The sequence below is a fragment of the Equus caballus genome, chromosome 27, assembly GCF_041296265.1.
Source record: "Equus caballus isolate H_3958 breed thoroughbred chromosome 27, TB-T2T, whole genome shotgun sequence".
NCBI lineage: Eukaryota > Metazoa > Chordata > Mammalia > Perissodactyla > Equidae > Equus > Equus caballus.
The window spans coordinates 21,183,300-21,208,303 of record NC_091710.1 but is presented as its reverse complement, the minus strand read 5'-3'; the positions used below and the strand labels follow the sequence as shown (position 1 = coordinate 21,208,303).

At 46.5% G+C, this 25,004-nt stretch overlaps 1 protein-coding gene and 1 long non-coding RNA gene across 12 annotated transcripts in view; one reads left to right on the top strand and one right to left on the bottom strand.

The window, feature by feature from the left end:
- ANK1 (ankyrin 1) overlaps positions 1-25,004 on the bottom strand; it is a 207,559-nt gene that overhangs the window by 132,020 nt on the left and 50,535 nt on the right. The window lies entirely within an intron of this gene.
- LOC138921092 (uncharacterized) lies at positions 5,655-8,990 on the top strand. The gene is made up of 3 exons (XR_011433362.1): positions 5,655-5,762; positions 8,667-8,737; positions 8,862-8,990. It is a non-coding gene; the product is annotated as an uncharacterized lncRNA (long non-coding RNA).

The following is a 25,004-nucleotide window of genomic DNA, read 5'->3' as shown; positions in this document are numbered from 1 at the left end:
TGAAACTCCAGCAGCCAGGTCTGGGGAGCTGGGCGCCTCCGAATTTAACCCCAGAACCAGGCCCCTCCAGGCAACGGAAGGCTCCTCTCCCGTAGGTACATCGAGGGGGAAAAAGGCCAGGCCCACAGGGAGCAAACCAAACCCCTAGACTAAGGCGAACTGGGCCGGTCACGCAAGCACTGGACTCACAATGTGCTTGAGACACGAATGCACCCCCTGGAGCAGCATTCCCTGTGACAGCCAGGCCAAGGAGGGGCACATCGAGTGATGTGGGTTGAAGTGCTATTTGTCACTCCCTTGTCAGCAGATTGCTCCCAAGAGCTTTCTCTGCCACACACCTTTCTTTTCTCTTAATCTCTGAACGGGAGCCACAAAAGCTGTCCCAATGTGGGACGTGCAAGGCCGGGCTGTTTCAGGATTGCGAGGGTCCCTTGAAAATTCAGCACTCTGCTGCCCCCACCCCTCCCAGTCCCTCAGGAGCCCCTCCTCTTTGTTTCATTTGTGTATTGATGTTCAAGAGCCTACCCATGCCCACTGTGTGCCCGGCACTGTTCTAAGCACCTGCCGTTCACTCAGATAATCCTTAGAATCCCTCAGCGGGGTAGTCACTAACATTAGGCCCCGTCTACACAGAGGAAAGGGAGGCTCAGGGAGATCACAAAACCTACCTGAGAGGAGGCCGAGCCAGCTTCCAACCCAGGCAGTCTGGATCGAGGCTCTGGAGGCCGAGTCGGCCATTTTGCTTTGGGATAACACTTTAATTTCATTCACAGTTAGCCAACACACTTTCTTTAATAAGTATGGAATTCAATGACTATCTGTTGAATGTTTCAAGTGTTCTTGTCTTGGTGTTCTATTTTTAGAAGACGATAAATAAATCGATAAAAGAGGTTTTTAATAGATTTTTTATCGTAAAAGTGGTAAGACATCCTCACTGAAAAAATGTGAAAAAGGGAGGGTATTACATATGATCTCAGTCCCCCTCAGCGCCCCCAACATGACCACAGCCAGCATCTTGATGTATTGCCCTCCAGACTCTCTATGTATATTTCCTTTACTTTAATGTTTATATTATAGAATATTACAGAAGATATCTGTACAAATACTCCTGTGCCCACTTCTCAGCTTCATTAAATTTTGCCACATGCGTCAGATTGTTTTGAAGAAATAAAACACTGTAGATACTATTGAAGCCCCTGTGCAACGCACCTTGGTCCCATCCCCCTCTATGCTACAGGTAACGACTAATCTGAATTTGGTGTTTACCAGTCTCACGAAATTTCAATCAAAAAAAAATCTATAGCCATCGGAAGGCATAAAGACAGATAATGAAATGGACAGCGATGTACCCATGATCCCGCTAATGAAGAGAGGGTGCCAGGTACTCATGTTCCACCCCTCCCCCACAGTGTAAACACCACCCTGAATTCCGTGTTTCATTCCCTAGCTTCTCTCTAGTTTTAGCACCTCTGTATGTATCCTTAAACAACGTCCTGTTTAGTTTTGCACATTTTCTAACTTTGAATAAGTGGAGTTATGCGGTATGGATTCTTCCGCTATTTTCATCTTTTACGCAACACGATGTTCCTGAGGTTCAGGCAGGAGTGGATTATTCACTTTCACTGCTGTAAGGTATTCCATTGTATGCAAACACCACAAATTATTTCTCCATTTTCCTGCTAATGGAATTTGAGCTATCTTCAGGTTTTTGTTACTAGAACATTACCGCTACGAACATCCTTATAAAAGTTTCCGGGTGCCGTGCGCGAGATTAGTCTAGTGGGGATGGTGGCAGGGGCACAGTTACTGAATTGTGACGGACCTGCCTCTTCGGCTTCACTGGATAAGGCCGAGCTGCTGTTGAAACTGGCTGTTCATTCTGACCTCCCGACAGCAGGTATGCAGTTACTCCTCAAGCTCATCAGCACCTGATATTGTCAGACTTTTAAATTTTTGTCAGTCTGGTGGGTGTAAAATGATATGGTATTATGGTTTTAATTTGCATTTCCCTGATTACTCATGAGGTTGGGCATCTCTTCACATGCTTATTGGCCATTTATTTTTCACCTTCTGTGAAATTACTGTTAAGCTCTTTGCCATTTTTCTATTCTGTTGTCTTTTCCTTACTGAGGTGTAGGAGTTCTTTATATAGTCTGGATACTAATCATTTCTCAGGTACATGCATTGCAAATACCTTCTCCCAGCGTGTAGCTCATCTTTATGCGTTTTTTTTTTTTTTAAAGATTTTATTTTTTCTTTTTCTCCCCAAAGCCCCCTGGTACATAGTTGTGTATTTTTAGTTGTGGCTCCTTCCAATTGTAGCATGTGGGATGCTGCCTCAGCATGGCCTGATGAGCAGTGCCATGTCCGTGCCCAGGATGCAAACTAACAAAACCCTGGGCCACCGAAGCAGAGCACGCAAATTTAACCACTTGGTTACAGGCCGGCCCCTCATCTCTTTGCTTTTTTAAGCAGTGTCTTGATAAACAGAAGTTGTCCATTCTAACATAGTCAAATGTATCAATCATTTGCTTTATGGTTTGTCCTTTTTTGTTATGTTAAAGATCTACATTCCTACTCTGAGCTCAAAACACGACTTCCTGTAAGTATTTTATAGTTTTGATTTTCATATTTAGGTCTTTAAACCCACCTGACTTATTTTTAATGCATGGTGTGGATTAAGTTCTAATTTTTTCCATATGGATCGTCGATAATCCTGGCACCATTTACTGAACAATTCATCCCTTCTCCACTGAGCTGCGGTGCCATCTCCATCACATGCTAAGTCTGCATGTACACGGATCTGGGGGGCTCTCTCTACCACCCATTGGCCTGTGCGTCTATCTCAGCGCCAAAATCACTGTCTTCATTACTGTTGCTTTATCATAAGTTTAATACTGTTTGTAATAAGTCTTAATATCGATGAGATAAGTCCCCTTGCCTCATTTCTCTCTAAAAGTATCAAAGCTTCTCTTGGCCCTTTGCCTTTCCATGTACATTTAGGAAAATGCCACAAAAAAACTCTGTAGGAATTTTGATTGCAATTATATAGATTTTATTAATTTCAAGAGAATTGACAACTTTATGATATTGAGTCTTTTAATGGTATATCCATGGTACAATGTATCTCTATTCTGATCTTCAATAATGTTTTATAACTTCATAATTTTTTCCAAAAAAGATCTTGCCCATTTTTATTAGGTTTATTCCTTGATTTCTTATAGTTTTAATGCTATTGCAAGTGAGATCTTTTATTTGATTATATTTTTATTCAGTCATTACAGTGTATAGGAATATTATTAATTTTTGTATCTTGCTTGTAGCCAGCAATTTTGTTGAGCTTTTTTATTAGTTCTAATAGTTTGTGTCCGTGTTTCTCTTTGAGTTTTCTCTGTAGACAATTATTATTCACAAATAAGGACAGTTTGGTCTCTTTTTGAAGCTTTTGTACCCCTTCTTTTCTTTTCTTGCTCTATTACATTGGGTAAGACATCCAAAACATTGTTGAATGGAAGCAGTGACAACAACATATTTATCTAGTTGCTGACTTAAATGGGGCTGCTTTTAAAGCTTCACCATTAAGTATGATGGATGTGTAGGTTTTCGTGGATATCTTATTAGTTAAGGAGGTTACCTTCATGAATGAATGTTGAAACTAAAGTTTTTTTCTCCTTTTCTGTGAAGGTGAAGCATTGCATTAATAGGTTTTTCTAATGTTAAACTATCTTTGCATTCCTGGGTTAAACCCTTCTTGGCCATAATGTATTACTTTTAATATAGCACCACTGAATCAGAGTTGTGAGGCTTTATATAGGATTTTCGCATTCATAAGTTTTATTGGTTGTACTAATTTGCTACTGCTGCATAACAAATTAGAGTTTTAGTGATTTAAAATATACACCGATTTATTACTTCACAGTTCCACAGGTCAGGAATTCAGGAATGCCTTATCTGGGTGATCTGGCTCACGGTCTTTCATGAAGCTGCAGTCAAGATGTCAGCTAGGGCGTCAGTTGTCTGATGGCTTCACTGGGGCTGGAGGCTCCACTTCCAAGATGGCTCACTCACATGGCTATTGGCAAAAGGCCTCAGTTCCTCACCAGATGGGCATCTCCATAGGGCTGCTTGAGTATCTTCATTACATGGCAGCTGGCTTCCCCCAGAGTGATCCAAGATGGCAAGGCAGAAGCCACAAGCCTTCTAGGACCGAGTCTGGACATCATACGTCATCACTGCTGCAATAAGCTATTTGCTAGAAGTGAATCACGAAATCCAGCCCACACCCAAGGGCAACGGAATTGTCAAAGGGAAGTGTATCAAAGAATTTGTGGACGTATTTTAAAACCGCCACATTTGCCTATCACTTTCTTTTCCCATATTGTCTTCAGTTTTCTTATCATGCTATACCAACCCCATAAAATGAGTTGGGTAGCTTTCTTTCCTCTTCTATCCTCTGCAACAGTTTGTCTATGACATGGGTTAATTGTCATCTGCAAAATCATCTAGTCCTCATGTCTTTCAAAGAGAGAGTGGCCAAACGGGAGGGAGACTACTGATTTACTTTATATAATATTATATGTGTATTCAGGCTATAAGTTTGTTAAGAGATCAATATTTTTAGAACATATTACAGATCTGAAAACTTTACTCCCATTCTCTTAAACTCTGTACATCTTTATCTACTCAGCACTGGCCTAGAATGCTGCAAAATTCTTACATTCAGGCAAAACACTAAAATAGAGAAGTGACCTCATTCATTTAAAAAAGTATTTCGGCATGAAGAGCTGGGGGAATTAAAAGGTTAAAGAGGTTAAATAATGGACATTTGGTTAATAAAAAGTAATCCAATGGTAGACTCCCACTCATTCTGGTAAATTTAGGACAGTGGCTCTCAAACTTTTCGGTCTTAGGACCTCTTCACCTCTTAAACATAACTGAGGGGTCCGGCCTGTGGCTGAGTGGTTAACTTCGCATGTTCCACTTCGGTGGCCCAGGGTTTGGATCCTGGGCACGGACATGGCACCGCTCATCAGGCCATGCTGAGGTGGCGTCCCACATAGCACAACAAGAAGGACCTACAACTAGAATGTACAACTATGTACTGGGGGGCTTTGGGGAGAAGAACTTAAAAAAAAAAGAAGATTGGTAACAGATGTTAGCTCAGGTGCCAATCTTTAAAAAAAAAAAAAACACCATAATTGAGGACCCCATAGAGCTTTTTCTTAAATGTGGGTTATATCTATCAATATTTACTATATTAGAAATTGAAACTGAAAGTTTTGAAAACTAGCATTTTCTGATTCATTTGAATATAGCATAAAAGCCCATTTCAGGGGCCGGCCCAGTGGCGCAGCAGTTAAGTTCGCATGCTCCGCTTCAGAGGCCCCGGGTTCACCAGTTCAGATCCCAGGCATGGACCTACCTACTGCTTGTCAAGCCATGCCGTGGCAGGCGTCCCAATATAAACTAGAGGAGGATGGGCACAGATGTTAGCTCAGGACCAGTCTTCCACAAAAAAAAATATTAAAAACAAAAACCCATTTCACATTAACGTAAATAACGTATTTTTATGAAAAATAACTGTATTTTCCAAAACAAAAAATAATTTAGTGAGAAAAGGGTCATGCTTTACATTTTTTACAAATCTTCTTAATGTCTGGTTTAAGGAAAAAAGGCCGAATTCTTCTATCTGCTGCGGCACTCGATGTGCTGTAATATGCTGTTTCGGTTGAACTGAATGAAGAAGATCCGGCCTCACTCAGGTACGTAGCTGGGAAGGGGGGAGTATTTTCAGAGGCGGCTCAGCTAATCGCATGCATTCTCATTGGCTACTAACCAAAACTCAACAAGTGGTACTTTCTCCAAGGTTAGCTGCAGGGTAGGATCTTATCGAATGTCAATGAACTTCTCACATCCTTTACACTTGTGAGAGAGTGAGAGCGAAAAGGGCAAATAATATCCTAGTATTATGAAAATAGTTTTGACCCTGGACCCCCTGGAAAGGCCCGGGAGACTCCCTGAGTCTTCAAAACTGTGTGTTCAGGTAGAGGAGGAAGACCAAGAAAAGAAACAGGAAGAAGATACTACAGCAGCAAGGCAGTGCACTAAGATAGCAGACTGTGACAGACTCCTCTCTCCATTGTTTCATGAGCGGATTACCCAACTGATAGCGTTTTCAGGCCCTTCTTTTCCTCAGAAGGCTCTTGTTTATGCCTGCGTTTGACCATTCTCCTACTTTGAACAGTTTCACCGTCAATAGACGTGAGAAAAAGAAGTAAGCAAATTCAAATCGATAAAACTGGACTTATCCTTTTAAGAGGAGGGATGGAAGAATTAAATACTGGACAATAATAATAATAACAATAATAATTACAGTTGGCATTTATTAAACACATACCATGCGCTTGTTCATTCATTCATTCATTCACTCACTCTGTCTTTCCTTCTTCCCCCCATCCCACCTTTCTTTCTTTCAATATTTATCAAGTACCTATTACGTGCCAGGCATGGTACCATGTATGCAGTGGTCAAGAAAACACAGTCTAAATGTTCTGCATCCATTAGTTACTTATTATCCATTATTCACTTAGTACGCCAGCAATCCGATGGGGTAGGTACTGTGATAACCCCCCTTTAGTGATGAAGTAACCGAGGCAGGAGAGGTACTTACCAAGGTCGCAGAGCCAGTGAAGGAGGCCAAGACTCACTCTGGAGCAGTTTCCCTTAACCGCACACTATATTGCCTCCAAAATGACTCTGAGTCACTTGTGGTTTATTTGTCTGAATTTGTATCCCCTGAAGTCCAGCATGGAAATTGAGTCATTATCGTCCCACTCCTTTTGACCTTCTTACCTTCTTTCATTGAACATCTAACCTAACATTGTAACCTTATATCTAAGAGCAGTGACATCACTACGACAACTTGGCAGGAAGTAGAGTCTAAGAGATGGCTGCACGCTAGATGGATCTCATGGTGACGGTGGGGGTGACGATGACGATGACAGTGATGGGGCAAGCAGGTGCCTAATACAATCTCTGATCATCTCTAAGAGGTCCTGAGAGCATAGCTGGAAATCTAAGGACATTAACTGCCTGTCTTTTATTTTTAAATTTGAGAGTAGATTACTGGTCTCCAAGGGGCCCGAGTTGAAGAAAGTCAGATTCGTATCACTAAAACTTCCTTCTCTACAAGTGTCTACAAGGGGGAGGAAAAGAAAGGGAAGGACTGGTTTTCTCTCTAGGAGAAGGAAGAGGAGGACTACTTTTCTGGAGAAAGAGCTTGTTTGGCCTGTCCCCAGGTCAGCAGACTCTCCTCTGAGTCCAGACCCGAAAAGGGTCTTCTGCTGGAGAGCATCGGTGCCTGCGACGTGTCACCTCCTCTTCAGGTGAGCCCTGAGCTTTGTGGCGATCTGCGGCACCAACTCAGACATCCCCGCTGCAGACCCGCCATGCAACTTCAGTCCCACCCACACTCCCCAGGTGTCATTTCAACTGGAGAACAATTTTTCCTGAAAAGTCCTTGTCATGAAAAAAGCACTAGGCTAGGAGTCAGACAGTCTCAGTTTTCATCAAGCCTCTGTTGCAACAGGCTATGGAACCTGGGACACGCCACTTACCCTTTCTGAGTCTCAGTTCTCCTTGTCTATAAAATGGATATAAAAATAACCTTCTCTGCCTGGTCCAAGGACTGTTAGGAGGATCACAATAAGTGTTCCATCTAAAAGCGCTTTATTATGATCAACTGAAACAACAGTCATGCTTCTAGATAGTGTACATCAGTGATAAATGACCTGGTTTACGTATTCCCCTGTTCCTCACAATTTAACTAGCTTTTTTTTTCTTGGCAGTATTCAAAATGCCAGTAGCCTCTGGTGCCCACTTATCCCCCTGGGCGTCTATAGAGCTCTCCGAGTTGACTGCCCCATCCTATTCAATTGGGACGAACACACTTATTTCTTTAAATACAACGGGAATTTATCATAAAGGAAATTGAAAGTATGCCACCAATGGGAATTTATCATAACAGTTTTTTAAAAATCATAATTTAGAAAAATGATCAAATAGCTCGTAATCTCACTGTCGCCATACAACCACTACTGTGAGTGGAGGGCCGTGTCACACAGGCTCTGAGCCGGGCTTCGGAGTTGGGCAGACCTGGTTCTGCCACTTAGCAGCTGCATGGCCTTGGGGCACCTTAGTGATCCTCTCAGTCCCTAACTTCCCTCTGCCCTGAGAGAAGAATACGAATGCTCACTCCCGGGGCTGGTCGAGGAGACTAAAGGGGATAACACAGGTGCAGAGCCCAGCCCCACAGCGAGTGCTCAGGAAATGTGACCTGGTGACTGTCCCTGAGGACTTTCAACAATGCACACACAATACATATAAACATACACAGGGTTCCAAAAATAGGGTTCAAGATGTTTTATGACCTGCTTTTAACATATCGAAATCTTTTTTCACGTGAGAAAAACATCCATCTGCGTCATCTGTTAATGGCTGCAGAGGAAGATGTCCTGAAGACGTTTGCTCCTTCATGTAACCCAACCCCAGCGCTGACTACTTAGGTCCTTCCCAAATCTTTTGCCAATTTAAACAATGTTACAATTAATACTTTATGTTCTTGAGAGTGATTGCTTCCTTAAGATCTTTCCCACATGTTTTTCCAGACTGGCTGGAGTCAAAGGCTATGAACACCTCTCAGGCTTTGATGGGCAGTGTCAATTTTCCTCCAGAAAAGGTGTGTAACTGTTTTCCTGCAGCCGACTAGCAGTGAGTATTTTATTATTATTTAATAATGAGTTATTGTTATTTTTTAACTCTTTGAAAAGTGAACTTCTGATTGTAGGATTATCATCCCACAGGACTCACCAAGCAGCACGCCTGCCCTGCAAGTCTTCACCTTGTCTAGGGCCACGATGTGGGCAACCAGACCCGTCTGACCACACCAACGGGGCTCCGTCCCTGCACTCCCTGGTGACGTACTTTCAAGAACCGTCCTTAGCTGAGGAGTAGTCTTTAATCCCCACTGTGATCTCATTCCTTACAGCCACATAACGAGGTTTCAGTCAACAACGGACCACATCCATGACGGAGGTCCCGTAAGATCAGTACCGTACAGCCTAGGTGTGTAGTAGGCGACACCATCTGGGCTTGTGTAAGTGCACTCTATGATGTTAGCACAACAATGAAACCACCTAACGACGCATTTCTCAGAACGTGTCCCTGTCATTAAGCATCGCATGACTGTACGTGTTGCAAGTTAAGGGCATGACCACCTGGTTTGGCAGTTACACATGCTGGTTTAGCAGAGATTTATTTACGTAATTAGCCAAATCCTTTGAAGATCCATAAACAAACACTGCATTTACACCAAATATGGACTTCTGTAAAACCCTCCAAACCCCCCAAAACCCATCTTAGGGTCATTGCGGTAGTAATGTACATTTGTAGAGCAGTTTGCAAATGTATCGACACACACTATGATGCATCATACTCAAAATAATGCTGGAGTTTTTATTATCATCAAAAATTATTATTATTTCTGTCTTACAAAGTGAGGAACTGAAACTCAGAAAATCCAACTGAGTTGTCCATGGTCCTACAGCTAATTAGTGACAGAGGCCAGAATTTGTCCTCCTGACTAGATCCCAGACTCTCTCAACCAGACTGCTTCTCTTTTTTGACAATAAGCTACTCGTGTTGTTGAGGTTTAAGCGATCACTGGCGCTCTCTCACCATCATCCTACAGTGAACCATGGGCATCTGATGGATGCGGGCGGGGGGGGGGTGCGGTTTGTTAGTTGGGGGAGAGAGGGGGAGAGAGGGAGAGGGTGAGAGAGAGACAGGGGATGAATTTTGCCTCAGGCGCCCTTGAATTCCAGCTTTACCTCTGATCTAAGGATACTAGCACTGGAAGTGTTGCATATGCTGTCTAAGGGTCATCCTCCAAGCTGGAGAGCAGTGAGACTCCTAAAATCTTCAGTTTATGCTTTCAGATACAGCAAAGTTTGCCTGATTATTTATAGCCTGGCACTGCCTAAATCTAAGCGGTATTTGGGGAGGTAAGTCAGCCACCCTGACAAATGCTGAATGTCCAAAATTCAGCGGAATCATTGGGGCATGTCAGGTTTCATGTTAGAAGGTATAAGCGTTGAAAACTATTTTTTATTCCCCCCAAAAAGGCAAATCTCAGCTAATAGCAGCTCAGACTTTTTCCTTCCACCCCTCAGGTCATGGATCTGGCCTCTCTGGAAAGCAGCTGGGTTTCCACAGTGAAGCCATCTGTGGCTCCTCCAAGGAGGCTGCCCCGAAGCCAGATCGATGTCTCTTTTAATAGCCAGCAAACCCACCGTCTGTACGCAGCAACTGCAGGTCCATGATTTCACACAGGATCATAGACCTCAAAGTGGAAATAGACCTGAAAGGTCATCGAATCCCTCTTCCAACAAGGGGTGGAGCGGCCTCCCCTTGCCCTTCTGGAATGACCTGTCCCAGAGATTTAGAAGGTCCTTCCTCACACACAGGGGCCACTGCCCTGGAACTCCCTCCCTTTGGCCCCAGTTCTGTCCGCCACCACCTTCCTCTCAGCTTTAACGCACACATAGGCACCGGCTGCCCCACCTGCCTCCGGCCGCCTCCCCTCGAGTGGCAAGCCCAGGCCCTTCACCAGTCCCGGGGTGACTGGGCAGGCTTGGGTTTGAATTCCAGCTCCACCTCAGGTTGAGGAACCTCCCTAAACCTCCGTGTGTCCCACTGTCAGGTGGGAATAAAAACCGTGTCCACCTCATAGGGCTTCTGCGAGGACTGAATGAGATCATGCATGCACAGCGTCACCATGGTGCCTGCACATGGTATGCGCTCGGTCTATGTGGCTATTATTATCATTTATACTTTCTGCAAACATACTTTTAGTTTGTCCATGTTTCTCAACGTCTTTCATCCGGACGTTCTGACGAAACACTAGATAGGATCCAGCACAGGACAGAGAGCAGTTATGATCTCCATTCATTTGAACACATTGAATGCTCCGCCTTCCCCAGAGTTCAATGAACATGCAATTGAAATATGATATTAGAAAACAAATACATATGGAAGTTCTAATGTTTTCTTTCCTTGCGGAAATGGATGGTCTCACCATCAGGAGTTGCTGTCCCCATAGCATTCTCCTTTTGCTGAATCCTGGGCACATTTGTTTACAACCACTTTGTTTACAATATAACCACTACGTGGCACTTAGGAAATGCTTTATTTTATTATAGTTATTTGTGTACATGTTTGTCTCCTTTATTAAAAGGAATGCTCTTTGGGGACAGAGAGTACAACGTATTCATCACTAGATGTCATCCAAGCATGGGCTTTAAGCATAATAGATGCTCAGTAAGTACCTGTCAAGTGGACCATGAATGTAATGCATGAAAGATGAATGAATGATCTCTCCCAATAAACCATGTCAAGTGTTATAAAGGAAATGAGTTTAGTTGGGCATGACTCATTCCTGGTGAACCCACGCTAGCTGCCAGAGACCACTATTTTCCCTAACTGGTCATAAACCATCTGTTTCATACTCCATTCTACATTTGTTTCAGGAATTTGGCATTGTGACATCTGCAGGTAGTGAGACACCTACCTGCCTCCAGTTTTCCTCTCCAATTCTTCGGGACTTCACCAACATTCCCAAGACAGTCTCTGTGCCCACATGGCCAAGTTACTCAGCACCAGGAAGGACACGTGTCTAGACTAGAAGATCTGAGCTCGTGTGACACTCGTGAACTAGCATAACGGTTGATTGGAAATAACGTGGATCAGTTCAGTTGAACAGACTTTGCAAAGTCTCCAAACTTTTTAAATTGTACACTCCTATCAATAAAAATATTTTTGAGCGTATACTTTCAGTATATGGATATTTATTTACCTATAAATCATATATATGTACTACTGTGCCAATATATAATGTACAGTATCAAACACACAACAAAACAGAAATTTTAAAAGGATAGATATCTTCTTCCTGCATCTTCTTGTGCACTGCTGCTGTACATGGACCCACTTTGGAGACCACAGGACCGTCATAACTTACCATCAGGGTGATGAGCCGATTTCCCTGCAGGGCAGAGATGTTCACTGGCCTCCGGAGCCACCCAGCTTGCATCCTTACCACTCCAGGCACCTGCCAAATGGGTGCCATTGATCACAAGGTGAAGAGCTGGAAAACGTGGCTGGATGTGCATCCCTTTCTCGGGAGCACTGCATGGAACGTGGGCAGCGGGAGGTGGTTTGCGTGTGAGCCCTGCTCTGCACACACTATGATGGGGGACCCTCCATGGGCGCCTTATCCTGGGCAAGTTGCTGAGCACCACCAAGCCTCCACTGCTCAACTATAAGATAGGAAAGCTAATACCTACATTTCAGGCTCTTACAAGGATTAAATGGGGTAATATGTGTAACGTGTGTAATACGGGCACAGAATTGGTGCCCTGTCAGGGTCTGTCTCCTCACACGTTCGGTGCATGATCTTTTTGTTAGAAGGCAGTGTCTGTAAAAAATGAAGTTGCTCAGATCTCATCAAGAGCCTCCATACCGATGCAGGGAAGTATTTTTCTTCTAGTCAGCAGTTGAAGATATAATTACTTAGAAACGCTGGAAGGGACAATCTAAGGAGAGAGAAGTCGTTGGTGTAGATAAGAAAGGGAGTGGGAGTTAATGAGCAACATGAGAAAAAAAGCGCCCAACTTAGGGAAGAAACAGACATATTTACTCAACTTTCCCGCCCTCCACTTTTTCTCCAGTGAAGCAATCCTTAAATTAGAGATATGTTTTAAATGCAGTTTTATTTATATTTAAAGTGTATTATGCAATATTCAAGGCATACAAAAAAGGACAAAGAAAAATACAACACATAGCTATGTATCCAACACTCAGTCCAAGAAATAAAACACAGGAAACAGCGAAATCCACCTTCTGCACTTCCCTCCAGACCCAAAATATTAATTTGGTATTTATCACTCCACACACTTCGATACACCTTTATAACATAAACATGTGTCCCCAAGCAGTATATAGTATCATTTTGAGTATTTTTAAACTTAAAAAATATGTTTTATTATTATCTTATTATTGTCACTTCGGTTCATTAACTCATTCATGCAACAGATATTTATAAAGCGCCTACTATGCTCTTTGTGCCACAATTAATTGTAATAATAAAGGAAAATCCCTTCACTTTCCAGTCCTGGAAAGATGTCAGCACAAACTACATAAAAAATGATTCCTTTGCAAATTCATTTTCAGATCTTGCAAATCCTTACTGCTTTCATTTCACTATTTCCACAGAACACCCACCGTTCTGTTATCAGGCAGAGCAATCATGGATACAGCGATTCAAGAAGTGGACCATAAAGACATGTCACGAATACCTAAAGGAGCTCCCCCCAGAGAAAGCAAGCTGAGCACCCAGGAAAGGCGGGAGTTCCACCCTACCTCACATGGCTTATTTTCTAGACATCAGAGTTTAGAAGAGAGTGGGATTCTCCTGACTCCCATCCATGGGAGCTCACTTACAGAGGCATCTGTGTAGGAGTTTATGCTAAAGAGACTGCTAACCCTCCAGGGTCCATCCGCACAGAGCTGGGAGTGCAGAAGGCTGGCTCCAGAGCCTGTCCATCTTGCTCGAGGGCCTGTGCGCCTTTCACGGGCTCCAGTGGCATCTCCTCAAGGGCAAAGACCTCACTGGCCTCCCTTCTTGCCTTCCACTGGTTACAAGTGGGTGAGCAAGAAAGTGAGGCAAATTTCACAAATTACCAGCACAGTAACCCAAGGTGACCATTCAGCCCATTCTAGTTTTCTGTTACACAGGCTTCTGGCAAAAAAGATTGTGGAGCTCATGGTGTTCTTGTCCTTTGGATTAGGTAAATAAAAATACTTCTACGAATATAAATGATCAATACCCTATTAATCTTTCATTGCAATTGCTGGCAAGTTGCAAAACTCCTCCAGCCTCTGTCCCCCTCGAATTGGCCTTTGGGTCACACTCTCACTTGAATCACACTCACACCAATGACGTGCAAGTGACCTGATCCTACAATCTGCGTGGGAGGACTGCCCTTCAGCCCCCACTGTAGAAGTCAGAAGTTATTTTTACCAGTGAGATTCCAGTGTTTCTTAGGCCTTTGGATGGGGGCATCCCAGAAGAGCAAAGGTGGCCCCGGCTGGTGAGGAGCGGCCTTAGCATTGATCCTGTCCTAAGCAAAATGTGGCTGAGGGTCCTCTTCCACACCAGGGAACAGCTGTGCAATACTGCAGAGGGCCCCTCCTGCCCCCACGCTCAGGGCCACGGAGCGGCCTCTCCCTCTGAGAACCACGTCCTTTTGCAGAGCTGAGCTTCACGGAGAGCCGCTAGGCACACGCTCTGCACCAGCGAACAACCCCACTTCACAGGCGGAGACTTTGGACACAGGGATGGGAACTTCCCTCCACCTCACCCCTGACCCTGCCAGCCAGTGACATACACAGGAGATCCCCAGCCCTGGAGCCCCAATCCGAAGAGGCCTGACAACTTGGACCGCTCACCCCTTGCTGACGGAGGGCGTCCACTCCTGGAGATGGGAAAGCTCCTTTCAGGGCCTCTCAGTGCCCCCAGGCTGCCCACTGTCAGATTCTTTACCCTCCCTTTCCTGCCTGTGCAATTGCCCTGTTTTTCTAGAAAAGCTTTCTCTGGCCCATCTCCTTATCTCACTGTCCATGACCCTGCTGGGGCTCAGGCTCTTGTTCCTTTGGGTCAGAATCATTCACTGGAAGAGCCTCCAAGCCGTCCCTTCCCCCCTAGTTCCTCTGCTCACTGCTGCTGGATGGGGCTCAGTGCAGCCTGTAGGGCGCTGCTGCTCCCACGGTCCACTGGCCCTCTCCTCTGGGCCCACAATCCGCCCAGCACTGGTCGGCACATGCCCCCAGGCACACCCTCCCCGGGCATGCAGCACGTGCGGTGTTCCACCAGCAAGTGAGCACATCCCTCTCGTAATAAGGAACAATGGTTTCTTTTTTCTGGTTATAAGAATAAATGATTTCATTGTAAACAGAAAATACCAAGTAAAAAGAAGAAACTAAAATCACCCATAATCCCTCTGTCATTTGATAAACATTAGTTATATTTTTATACATTTGCTCACAAATATATACGAATTTTTTCTTCGTATATGAATAAGAGATATTTTTAAGTTGGATTTACGCCATGTATAATAGTTTGTATCCTGCAATTTGTTCAAGCCTCACTCTAACAATAAACACATCACTCGTATTCTTGCCCCTGTATCCCAGGCATGCTTTTCCCAGACTCCCCTCCCCTCCATCCGTCTAAGTCTCCCCTGCCTTTAATTCCGTGTCCTGCGAAGCCTCGCCTGCTATCTCAGTCTGTATGCCTTTTGTTCCTGTCAACATGTTCAGCCTTCGTGACACAGATTGCATAATTCAGCGCTTGATAGATTGTCTTGTCTTTTCTAATAACTTTGAGACTTGGTCTTATGTTCCTGGAATTAATCTAAGTCCCTAAAGGTTGGCAACCTTGTCTCACACATACCAGGTGCTCAGTAAGTACCTGCTGATTCTCAGATCTCTTCATATTTTGTGGATTCCATTACTTCCTCTGCTCTTTGGTGTTTCTATGCAAAAGTGGAAATTCTCAGATAACGCCGCAAGGAGCCAGGAATAAATACTAACCCCATGGCGAAAGCACTTTTGTCAGGTGTATCCCAGCAAAGCATGGGCTTGCATCTTGTGTTTTCATAGCGTGGCCCCTCCCCTAGCTGGCGCAGACGCAGCTTAGTTCTCTAAGAAGCACTGACGGAGGGCTAGAGCCACCCTGGACCTTCCCGGGCTGGAGTTTATTGGGAGGAGGTCACCCTAGAGCTGGAATGATTCAAGCATCAAAGAAATGAGATGCACGCTCTCCTCTTCGTGCTCTCTTCACAACTTACAAATAAATAAAATAAAAAGGTCTTTAAAAGAAAATTCAGGTTAGATAGGATTGCAAATTAACAATTTTTTAACATTAAAGTAGCATTTTTCTGACCTCATTTTGCAAAGGGGATCCCCTCCACTCCCAAATACAACCCCCCCCACACCCCTGCCCGAGGAAGAAAGAGTAACCACCCCACTTTTTGTGACTCACCTATTATTAACAACAGACTAAGATCACTCCCGAGTCCAGGTGAGCCCCAGGGCCACAGAAACTAGATGGGACACTTTTCCCCTAGCTTACTGGGAGGAGTGTAATTCCAGGCCCTCGGCATCCACTTGGAGTTGCCAGTCCTCTATCAGCTGGTGTTTTCTGCTTAATTTCATAGGAAAGGCTGCGTGCTGGAGGAGAAAGAGGGGGCTGGGAGTTGGGTGCTACCCCCTCTTCCCTCCAGGCACCCCCACCATCCCTTCCTATGCTCCCCACCCCTGACCCTGCACCTGCTCAGCTGTGTGACTTTGACAACTCACTTTACCTCTCTGGGCCATGTTTCCTCATTTGTACATGCATCCTGGCCTCCTTCCAGCTCAGGGTCCAACATTCTATGAAATACCTTCTCCGACTTCACCATCTCCATACTACACATTTTAAAGTGCCAGTGTGTGATATGGTGGAGAGAGCTGCAGCTTCCATCTGTGGCCACCAGCCTCTATTTCCTGTCTGACTCCCCTTTGATTAAACAGAAGCCCAGGTGCACCCCAGGATGTCACCTCCTCCATGAAGCCTGTCTTCCATTTTAATTGCCATCATCAGCATCCTCACCAGCAGAGGGAGGGACCCTTCTCCTCCTCTGTGCTCCAAGGGCACTTTGTTTACTCCTCTGTGCTGAGTCTCATACTGAGGGCTCTTGCATCCTGGGAACATTAGCACTTAAGTGTCCTTGGGTGCAACTGTTAACCGGATCATTCCTGCTCACACTACAGTGACAGGGCTGGCGAGAGGGCACTTGGGACAGAAACAGGCATTGTTTCTCACGCATGCTTCACAGCCCTTTACTCTTCCAAGTGGGGAGCTACTTTTCATTTCCCTGAAGATGACCCATAGAAGGTTTGAGACAACACGGGAGACAGGCTTTTGCTGACAATGCAAAAGTGGAAGCGGCTGGCAGGCTGTCTCTCCTCCTCTAGGACCCTCAAAACAGCCGGGCCAGGACCGGTCCACAGAAGCAAGTAGAACCAGGGGGCCCCTCCTTCCCTTCTCTGGTCCCAGGGCAGACCCCAATTCACTCGACGCCCCTGTCCTCTCTAGAGCGCCCTCTGGTGGCCATGGGGCCGTTTTGGTCCCATGAGCCGGCCTCAAACCCAGGGCAGACTCACTGTTTAAAATAAAATCCAATAAATCCTACGCTGACCTGACTTTAGAACTGTTAGCAGGAGATTAGGGGGGAGGGTCCCCTGCTCACTGCACAGCCTGCCACCGTCTTGCTAATGTCCCCTCCTCACCCTCCTCCTCCTCCGATGGGGACTACTGTTTACACACCAGAAGCACTTGCGGAATCACCTTTCCGGATCCGAGAGTCGGTTTTCAGAAGCTTCCTCCACAAGGCTACAAGGGAAAACCTCAATTGCGGCAGTTTCTAGAAAAAAATCTGAGGTTTCTTGTGGTTTCGTGATCTCAGCTGATGTTTCTGAGGGAGGCACTTACGTCACTTAATTCTCAATGCAACCTTAGGAAGTGTGGCCACCACTACCCATTTTGCAGATGCAGAAACTGAGGCTCAGAGAAGCTCAGTGCTGCTTGCTCAAGGCTACACAAGCAGGGAGTGGAGCTGGATCTGACTCCAGAGTCCCAATCCTCACCACTCTGCTCTGCTTTCTCCCAGGCCAACTACTCTACAAGATCTGGCATGCACAGCTCCCTGGGATAGAGTAAACAGTCTTCCAAAATTCAAATTCTCTCTTTGATTCTTCATTTGAAGAGCATTAGAAGACCTCACTGTTTAAAGACTGCCATCCTCTAGCTGGCCTTTCACAAAGAAATCTGACTTGGCAAGGGATTTCATTTTTATAAATAAGCTTCCGGTATCTTGGCCGAGATATTCCCCAGATAACATCAATGAAAGTATCCAGCACGTTTTGCCTGGCACACAGTGAGTACTGAATAACTATTTGTTGAATCTGATTTTGTGCCTGCACGAATCCAACTGGAAACATCCAGCCATTGCCTGACTCTTCGCGACATGAGGGATGCTGCAGGTCCCTGTGCAGAAGGAAGCTGGCCAAGCTGGGACAGCCAAAAGATGCCCCCATGCAAGGCCTCTAGACCCAGTCTCCAGGACCAAACAGCCACAGCCCCCTCCTTTGCTCTGAAATATACAAATTTCTACAAAGTACACAGGCTACCAGATAAGCATGCAGTTCCTTTCCGGGGTCATCTGTTCCTGATGAGGCTTATTAAAATAGGAAACTATTTTTAAGCTAAATCATCAATCAAAAGTATTCTCCATTCTGGTATGGCTGCTTTCCACAGATAATAAAATCCCATCAACTTGCTCCAAAGAAAAGTGACCTACATAACAATGACAGCAGGAATAACGATTAATCCTCCATTGAAATGCTCAAAAGCTGGAATTGTGGTAAAGGCAAGATTCCCAGGAGTGTCAGGACCTGCTGCCTTGATTCTAAACTTGGAGCAGATAAAGGAAGGGCTGTCTGGGACTAGCACTTTCAGGGACAGGACTCAAATCCCAAATGACAGGTACAAGGGGGATGTAGTCAGACAAAGCAAAGAGTAGTCAGTGTGCACGGAAAAACACAGAAAACCAGTTCTGTGTCGGTTTTGTTTGAGGGGATCTCAGCAGAATTTTGTAGATGAATCATAGAAGAAGAATTTTGTAGACAACTCCATCGTGCCCAACGACCAGGGCAAGGGCTGTGTCTACCGTCCTCTCACAGCCCTGGAAGAGCAATTCGGCTCATCAATATGGCTGTGTTTACACAGCCACTTGGTTTTCTTCACCAAGTGGATTAATCCTTTGGGTCACATTCCTTGTCAGTGGATGTGGAAGCTCAGTGGTGGTCGCCCAATGTGTCCCAAAAAGAGAATCCCATGAAAATGAAGTTACAGCACAAGATGGCAAAGGGAACTGTAAGATACAGGTAGAACAGTGACCTGGGAAGTAGGAGACCCAGGTTCTGGCCTAAACTCTGCCAGTGACTTTCTTTGAAACTTTGGACTAGTCAATTGACCTCTCTGGGTCTCCTTTTCCCCATCGGTAAAAAAGCCAAGCAGTGATATGGTGCTATGGTCTGAAAAGTGTGGGGCGGCTGTGGGTACCCACCAGTTCCCCTAATAACAATCAAGCCCAGAGAGTTTCTTCTAATGTTAAACACACACTTAGCACACAACCCAGCAGCCCCACTTCTGGGTAGGTATCCAAGATAAATGAAAACCTACGTTCACACAAAAACCTGTCCACAAATGTTTACAGCAGCTTCATTTATAATCACCCCAAATGGAACCAACCCCAATGTCCTTGGTGGGTGAGTGAATAACAAACTGGCAGGTCTATACGGTGGATTACTGCTCAGGAACAGGCCACTGACACTCACAAGAACACAGATGGATCTCAGATGCACTACCTAAGTAGAAGAAGCCAGATGCAAAGGCTGCGTGCCACATGGTCTCATTTATACGACATTCTGGAGAAGACAAAACTGTAGGGTGGAGCGCAGGACTGGCTGCCAGGTGGTGGGGGTCGGCGAGGACTGACGACAAAGGGGCACACGGGAGAATTCCGGGGGGTGACGGAGCTGTTCTGTATCTTGACTGTGGTGGTACACAATTCTATGCATATGTCACAACTCACAGGACTGAACAAAAAGGGAAGTGAATTTTACTGCACTTGAATTAAAAAAATAAATTTAAAAATTATTTTAAAACTCAAGCCCAGATCCTCTAAGACTAAAAAGAGAGGAAGACTCCCCACTGGGAGGAGAAATAGAAGTGTCCCCAAAGTCAACGCCGTTTCCTCAGGACCCACCTCCCCACTGCCACTGCCAGTTGGCCTCAGCGCGCACTGCTGCCCCACGCACTGACCACGCCATTCCTTTGATGCTCTCAGCCCAGCAGACACAAGGCCAGAACATAAGACCTAACTTGACCTGTTAACAGGGTCAACAAGGGGCAAATAAACTCAGAGATGAATGCCCAACTTATCAGCTCCCTGCCTGGCTCCTGCTCAATGAATCAGAGGCTGCATCTCCTACCACCGAGCTGGCCAGAGACTGGGAGCCCCAAGAAAGCAAAGCCAAGAGGAGTGACCTTGGTACCTAGGCCCAGCTTCCCAATCCTCCTCTCCTTAATGAGGACACACTGCTTCTTGATTGATTGACACTGGGAATGCCTACCCCTTTCAAGGGAGATTTCTCCACAAGGGTTATCAGAGAAAACACAGGATGCCCGATAAATGTGAATTTCAGATAAACAACGAATAACGTTTGGGTATCCTGTGCCATGTTTGCATGTATTTTTATTTACTAAATCTGGCAACCCTATCCTCCACCCACAGGGGTGTGACCTCACCTACCACACATCGGAGGGAATTTGTTACACCTCCATCAATCTAGAGCCACACACCCTGGCTTGTCCCCTGGGGATTAGAGAACTGGCTCTGTTAGGTAAGACTTTTTAGAAACCTGGCCCCAGAGCAGACTGGGGTGCTGGGGAAGGGAGAGAAAAGGCCAGGCAAATAGCATACCCTCTCCAATCTCTACTCCCTACCAGAAGCTGACTCCAAGGCCAAATATGGGCGGGGGGGGGGGGGGGGGGGGGGGGCGGGGCGGGGCGGTGGGAAGAAAACCTAGCTTGAGAATCTATTCATGAGCAGGCTGGGGCGAGGGCAGCCCAAGCCCAGCCAGGTCTCCGTCCAGGCTGCATCAGGTCCTCTCAAAGGATATCACGGGTCACCCCTAGAAGCTCCCTTCAGATGGATTCTGCAACCAGCCCACCTCTGGGGTCTTCCCCAGTCACCCCTGGGCAATTCACAGTGGTCTCTACACTTTCTGAGGCCCCCTGATTACAGGTTTCTGGGGGAGATGCACCCACTGCCCTGCAACGTAGGAGAGGGGTGGTGCTTCCTTTCTGAGGACTTTTATTTTGCCATTATCAAAGAGAAAAATCTGTCCAGAATTTATATTAAAAGCTCCAGTAGATGCTAAGCGGCTGCTCTCCATCTGCGAGGTTCATGGAACACGGTTAAACTGAAGTGCCAGGGGTTTAGGGTAGATTAGATATCAGGAAGGGAGTTGTGACAAGAAAGATGGTCAAACGTGAGAGTGGGCACTGCGTAGGATCGGGTTATCTCCTGATCCTGGTTCCCAAAACATGGGTTAGAGTTTCCCCAGTGGAGGGCCAGATGGTGTCTCAAGTTCTCATCTGGTCTCTCACTCACCCATTCATGCAGTTATCAAACTTATATTGAGCACATCTGTGTTCCAGGCACCGTGTTAGTGCTGTGGTTACAAAGAAATACACAAAACAGGGCTGGCACTCAAGGAGGTCACATTCTTGGGAAAATCACCATGACAACAGGCCAAGGTGATAACAGAGCTGAGTCTGGGGATGACAGGAGCATAGAGGGGCTGCGGCAGGAGGGTGGGGCGGGTTTCCTGGAGGCCATGTCTGTGCTGAGTCTTAAAGGATAAGCAGAGGGTAGCCAGGAGGAGGAGAGGTGTAGCTTGGCGATTGGAGAGGGATGGTGCTCCAGGCAGAGGACCCCGCATGGACAAAGGCATGGAGGCAAGAAACAGCTGAGAATGCAGGGAACAACAATGTGGCTGGAGCTAAAATCAGAGAGCAGCAACAGATAGGAATGGAGGGCCTGGTGGGCCTGGCATGACAAGCTGGGGGTTCTCACTGTATCCTGAGCAGCATGAGGGCTTTTAGCATGTCAGAGTACCATGTCCAAGGTGTGTCTCAGAAAAGGCTCTCTGGCAGCGGAGAGGAACGGGGCTGGTCTGAAGGCTGTCCAGGGTTGGGGTATGGTGGTCTCAAGCAGGCCACGGCAGCAGGGTAGAGAGCAGAAGACAATCTGAAAAATCCTTAGGAGGCAACACAGCAGACCTGGAGATGAACCGGATGTCGGGGGCAAGGCAGAGGCAGGGGAAGGTGACGTTCAGGTTTCTAGAGTCCTCAGCTCTTCGGGTTTGGAACACCAGTCAGCTGGCGAGGATCACGCAAAAGAAGCGACTACGACGTCAGGGGCAAGACTATGGTTTCATTCTTGTAAACTCCAGGTGCACCCAAGTACCCTCCCTGGACCCCTCAAACCCCGTCCCCAAACCCACAACACAAGTCACAATAAAGGCTGCTCTGCAATCTCCAGCCTGGCCCCCCCACTATTAGCGTCTCCCCCACTATTTCGGCCATAGTTGCATGGGTGCATCTGGACCTGGATTTGCAGAAAGAGGTCATCAGGGCCCCAGAGTGGACTTTTAGTGGTCACCACGGCGACATCAAAGAGCTCGCACAAAGTACACGAATACAGCCCAGTCTTAGCGAAAGCAATATGGGGGCGGAGCTCAGGTAAGGATTCCAGAGCACCTGCCCCGACTCTGGAGCTCAGCATCCTTGTCTGGCCAATGATGGGCACGTAAAGGCTACAGTCCTGCTGGGTCTAAGGATCCTGCCGAGGGTGAAAACAAATAAATGCAGCTCAGTGCTGCCGCTTACTGTTCTCCTGCCGCCATTACATACACTCAGTACCACAGAACACCGTCACCGGCAGATGCACCTCCCGGCACAGGGCTCTGACCGGGATGGTCGTCACACCCCGGGACAAGGCTAATTGCCAGCAAGCACACGTATGAACTGCAGGTAGGGAGAAGGCGGTCAGGAATTGGGTCAGAGCAGCCGCAAGGGGCGTAGCTAGAAGGAAGGAGGCGTCCTGGAGACCAGCCCACTACCACTGAGTCTTTTCACATCCAGTCACAGCAGTAACGGGGCATAAGCTGTTGGGAAGATGTTCAGCCAGAGGCTGGATAACCCCTCTTGTCAGAGGAACATGAGGAAGCAGGAGAAGGAACACGGATGAGATCGGGGTCCACAAACTGGCCCACAGGCCAAATCCAGCCACTGACTGTTTTGGTACAGTTTATGAGCTAAGAACGGTTTTTACATTTTTAAATGGTTGGAAAAAATCAATCAAGAATAACAGTTGTGACAGAAACTGTATGGTCTGCAAAATCTAAAATATTAACTGCCTGGCCTTTTACAGAAGTTTCTCTCCTAGACTAGAGGGCATCTGAGGTCTCTCCCACTCTGAGATGTAGAGAGAGGGTCAGGGCTGCCCTGGGACACTGTCGCCGAGAGGTCACTGGCTCCTCCAGCAGACTCAGCTGCCCTCCTGGGTCCCTTGCATCCAGCCAACGCCCCCTGATGCCACCTGGCCAGTCTCCTAATAGCCCCTACCAGGGAAAGGGGACAGGATCCACTGTCCACAGAGGCTGGGGGGGAGGGGAAAGGAGCTGGGAGGAGAGCAGCTTGAGTCAAATGTGCTGATCCTCCTGGCTCTCTTTGGGCCTGTGCCCAGCACAGTTATTCCCAGTGGGGGCAAACACTCCCCCTAGGAACTCTGTCTGGAATTACACGGCTCTCTGGGGCCTCGAAAAATACTTCAGCAGTTCTGCTAGGCCCTGATTTGCCAGAAAGTTCCCCTGTGCCCAGCGCAACTCACAGGACTTGTCAAAATGACCTCCTTTCATGCTGCAAATCCCTTCTCAACAAGGAAACTGCTGACAGTTTATTTCTTTTGTTAACCAAAAGAAAATTTTTTTAAAGAAGAAAAAGAACCCCTCAGTTCTTGCTCTTTCTGAGGGCAGAGGAAGTCACTGGTAACCTAAACAAATGAGGCAAGGTTGTCACCCTCCAGTAGTTTCCTGGTCTGTCTCCTGGCTACAGTAGCAGGACATGAGACTGAAGAACACCCAAGGGCAACAGCCACCATGAGCCAGACACTGGGCCAGGCCCTCTGCTGATACTGTCTTGGCGGTGCTGCCCGGATGGTGGTGGTCTGGGGGGGCAGGGGGGGGAGTGTCAAGGGGTCCTAGGCAGAGTTCCATTTCTCAGTGCCCTGGCTTCCACCTGGCGACAACTCAGCCTGGGCTATGGGCCATGAGGGCAGGAGCCTCTGAAAAGGAAGACAAGAGGTGGCTGCGACAGTGGGCAGCACAGGGGCCTGGGGGCCTATGCTAATGAAATAATATGCATGAAAGCATTTAGCATGGTCTATGGCACGTGGCAGACTTTTTTAAATGTTCATTTAACCAGATGACACCTCAACAGACAATAGAAGGAGGCATGAAATCTTCACCTTAAGGACTGAGGCTGTGGGAAAGCTTGGGTAACCTGAGTCCCAGGCGGATAGGGGACTGGATCTCAGATGTCACCTCCTCCACACACCCACCACACCTGCCGCTGGTGATCTCTCCCTGAGCCCCTAATCAGGCCGGTGCCCACAGATGTGATAACAACGTTCATCCCCACCATTTATTGACCACTCATTACATGCTGACACACATCATCTCATTTAATCGTCACCACAATCCTATAAGGAGGTTCTATAGTGATCCCCATTTTAAAGAGGAGAAAGTGAGGCACAGGAAGGTGTGGTAAATTGCCCAAGATCACACAGCTGGTGGTTAGAGCAACCAGGTCTGAAGTGAGTCCACACGACCGCTAAGCTCACAGGTTAACCTCCGGGCTAGAGGACCTGAATCACCTAGCTGGGTGCTGGTGAAACATACTATCCTAATAACAGCTAAGGCTTGTTTAGCACTTCCTGTGTGTCGCACATTCCTGGTCTGTGTCTTAAAGAGAGCTTAAAAATATAACGACAGCCATGCCACTTGCATCAGTTAGGAACTGTGCTGTGGACAGAGGCACTCACCTGTCTCCTCTATGTGTCAGTCATTTCCAGTTGTAATTGGTTTGTCATTATTGCTATGTGCCATCAAGCCAGCTCCATCTCCTCTGACTGCCGGTGAGTGAGTGTTGTCCG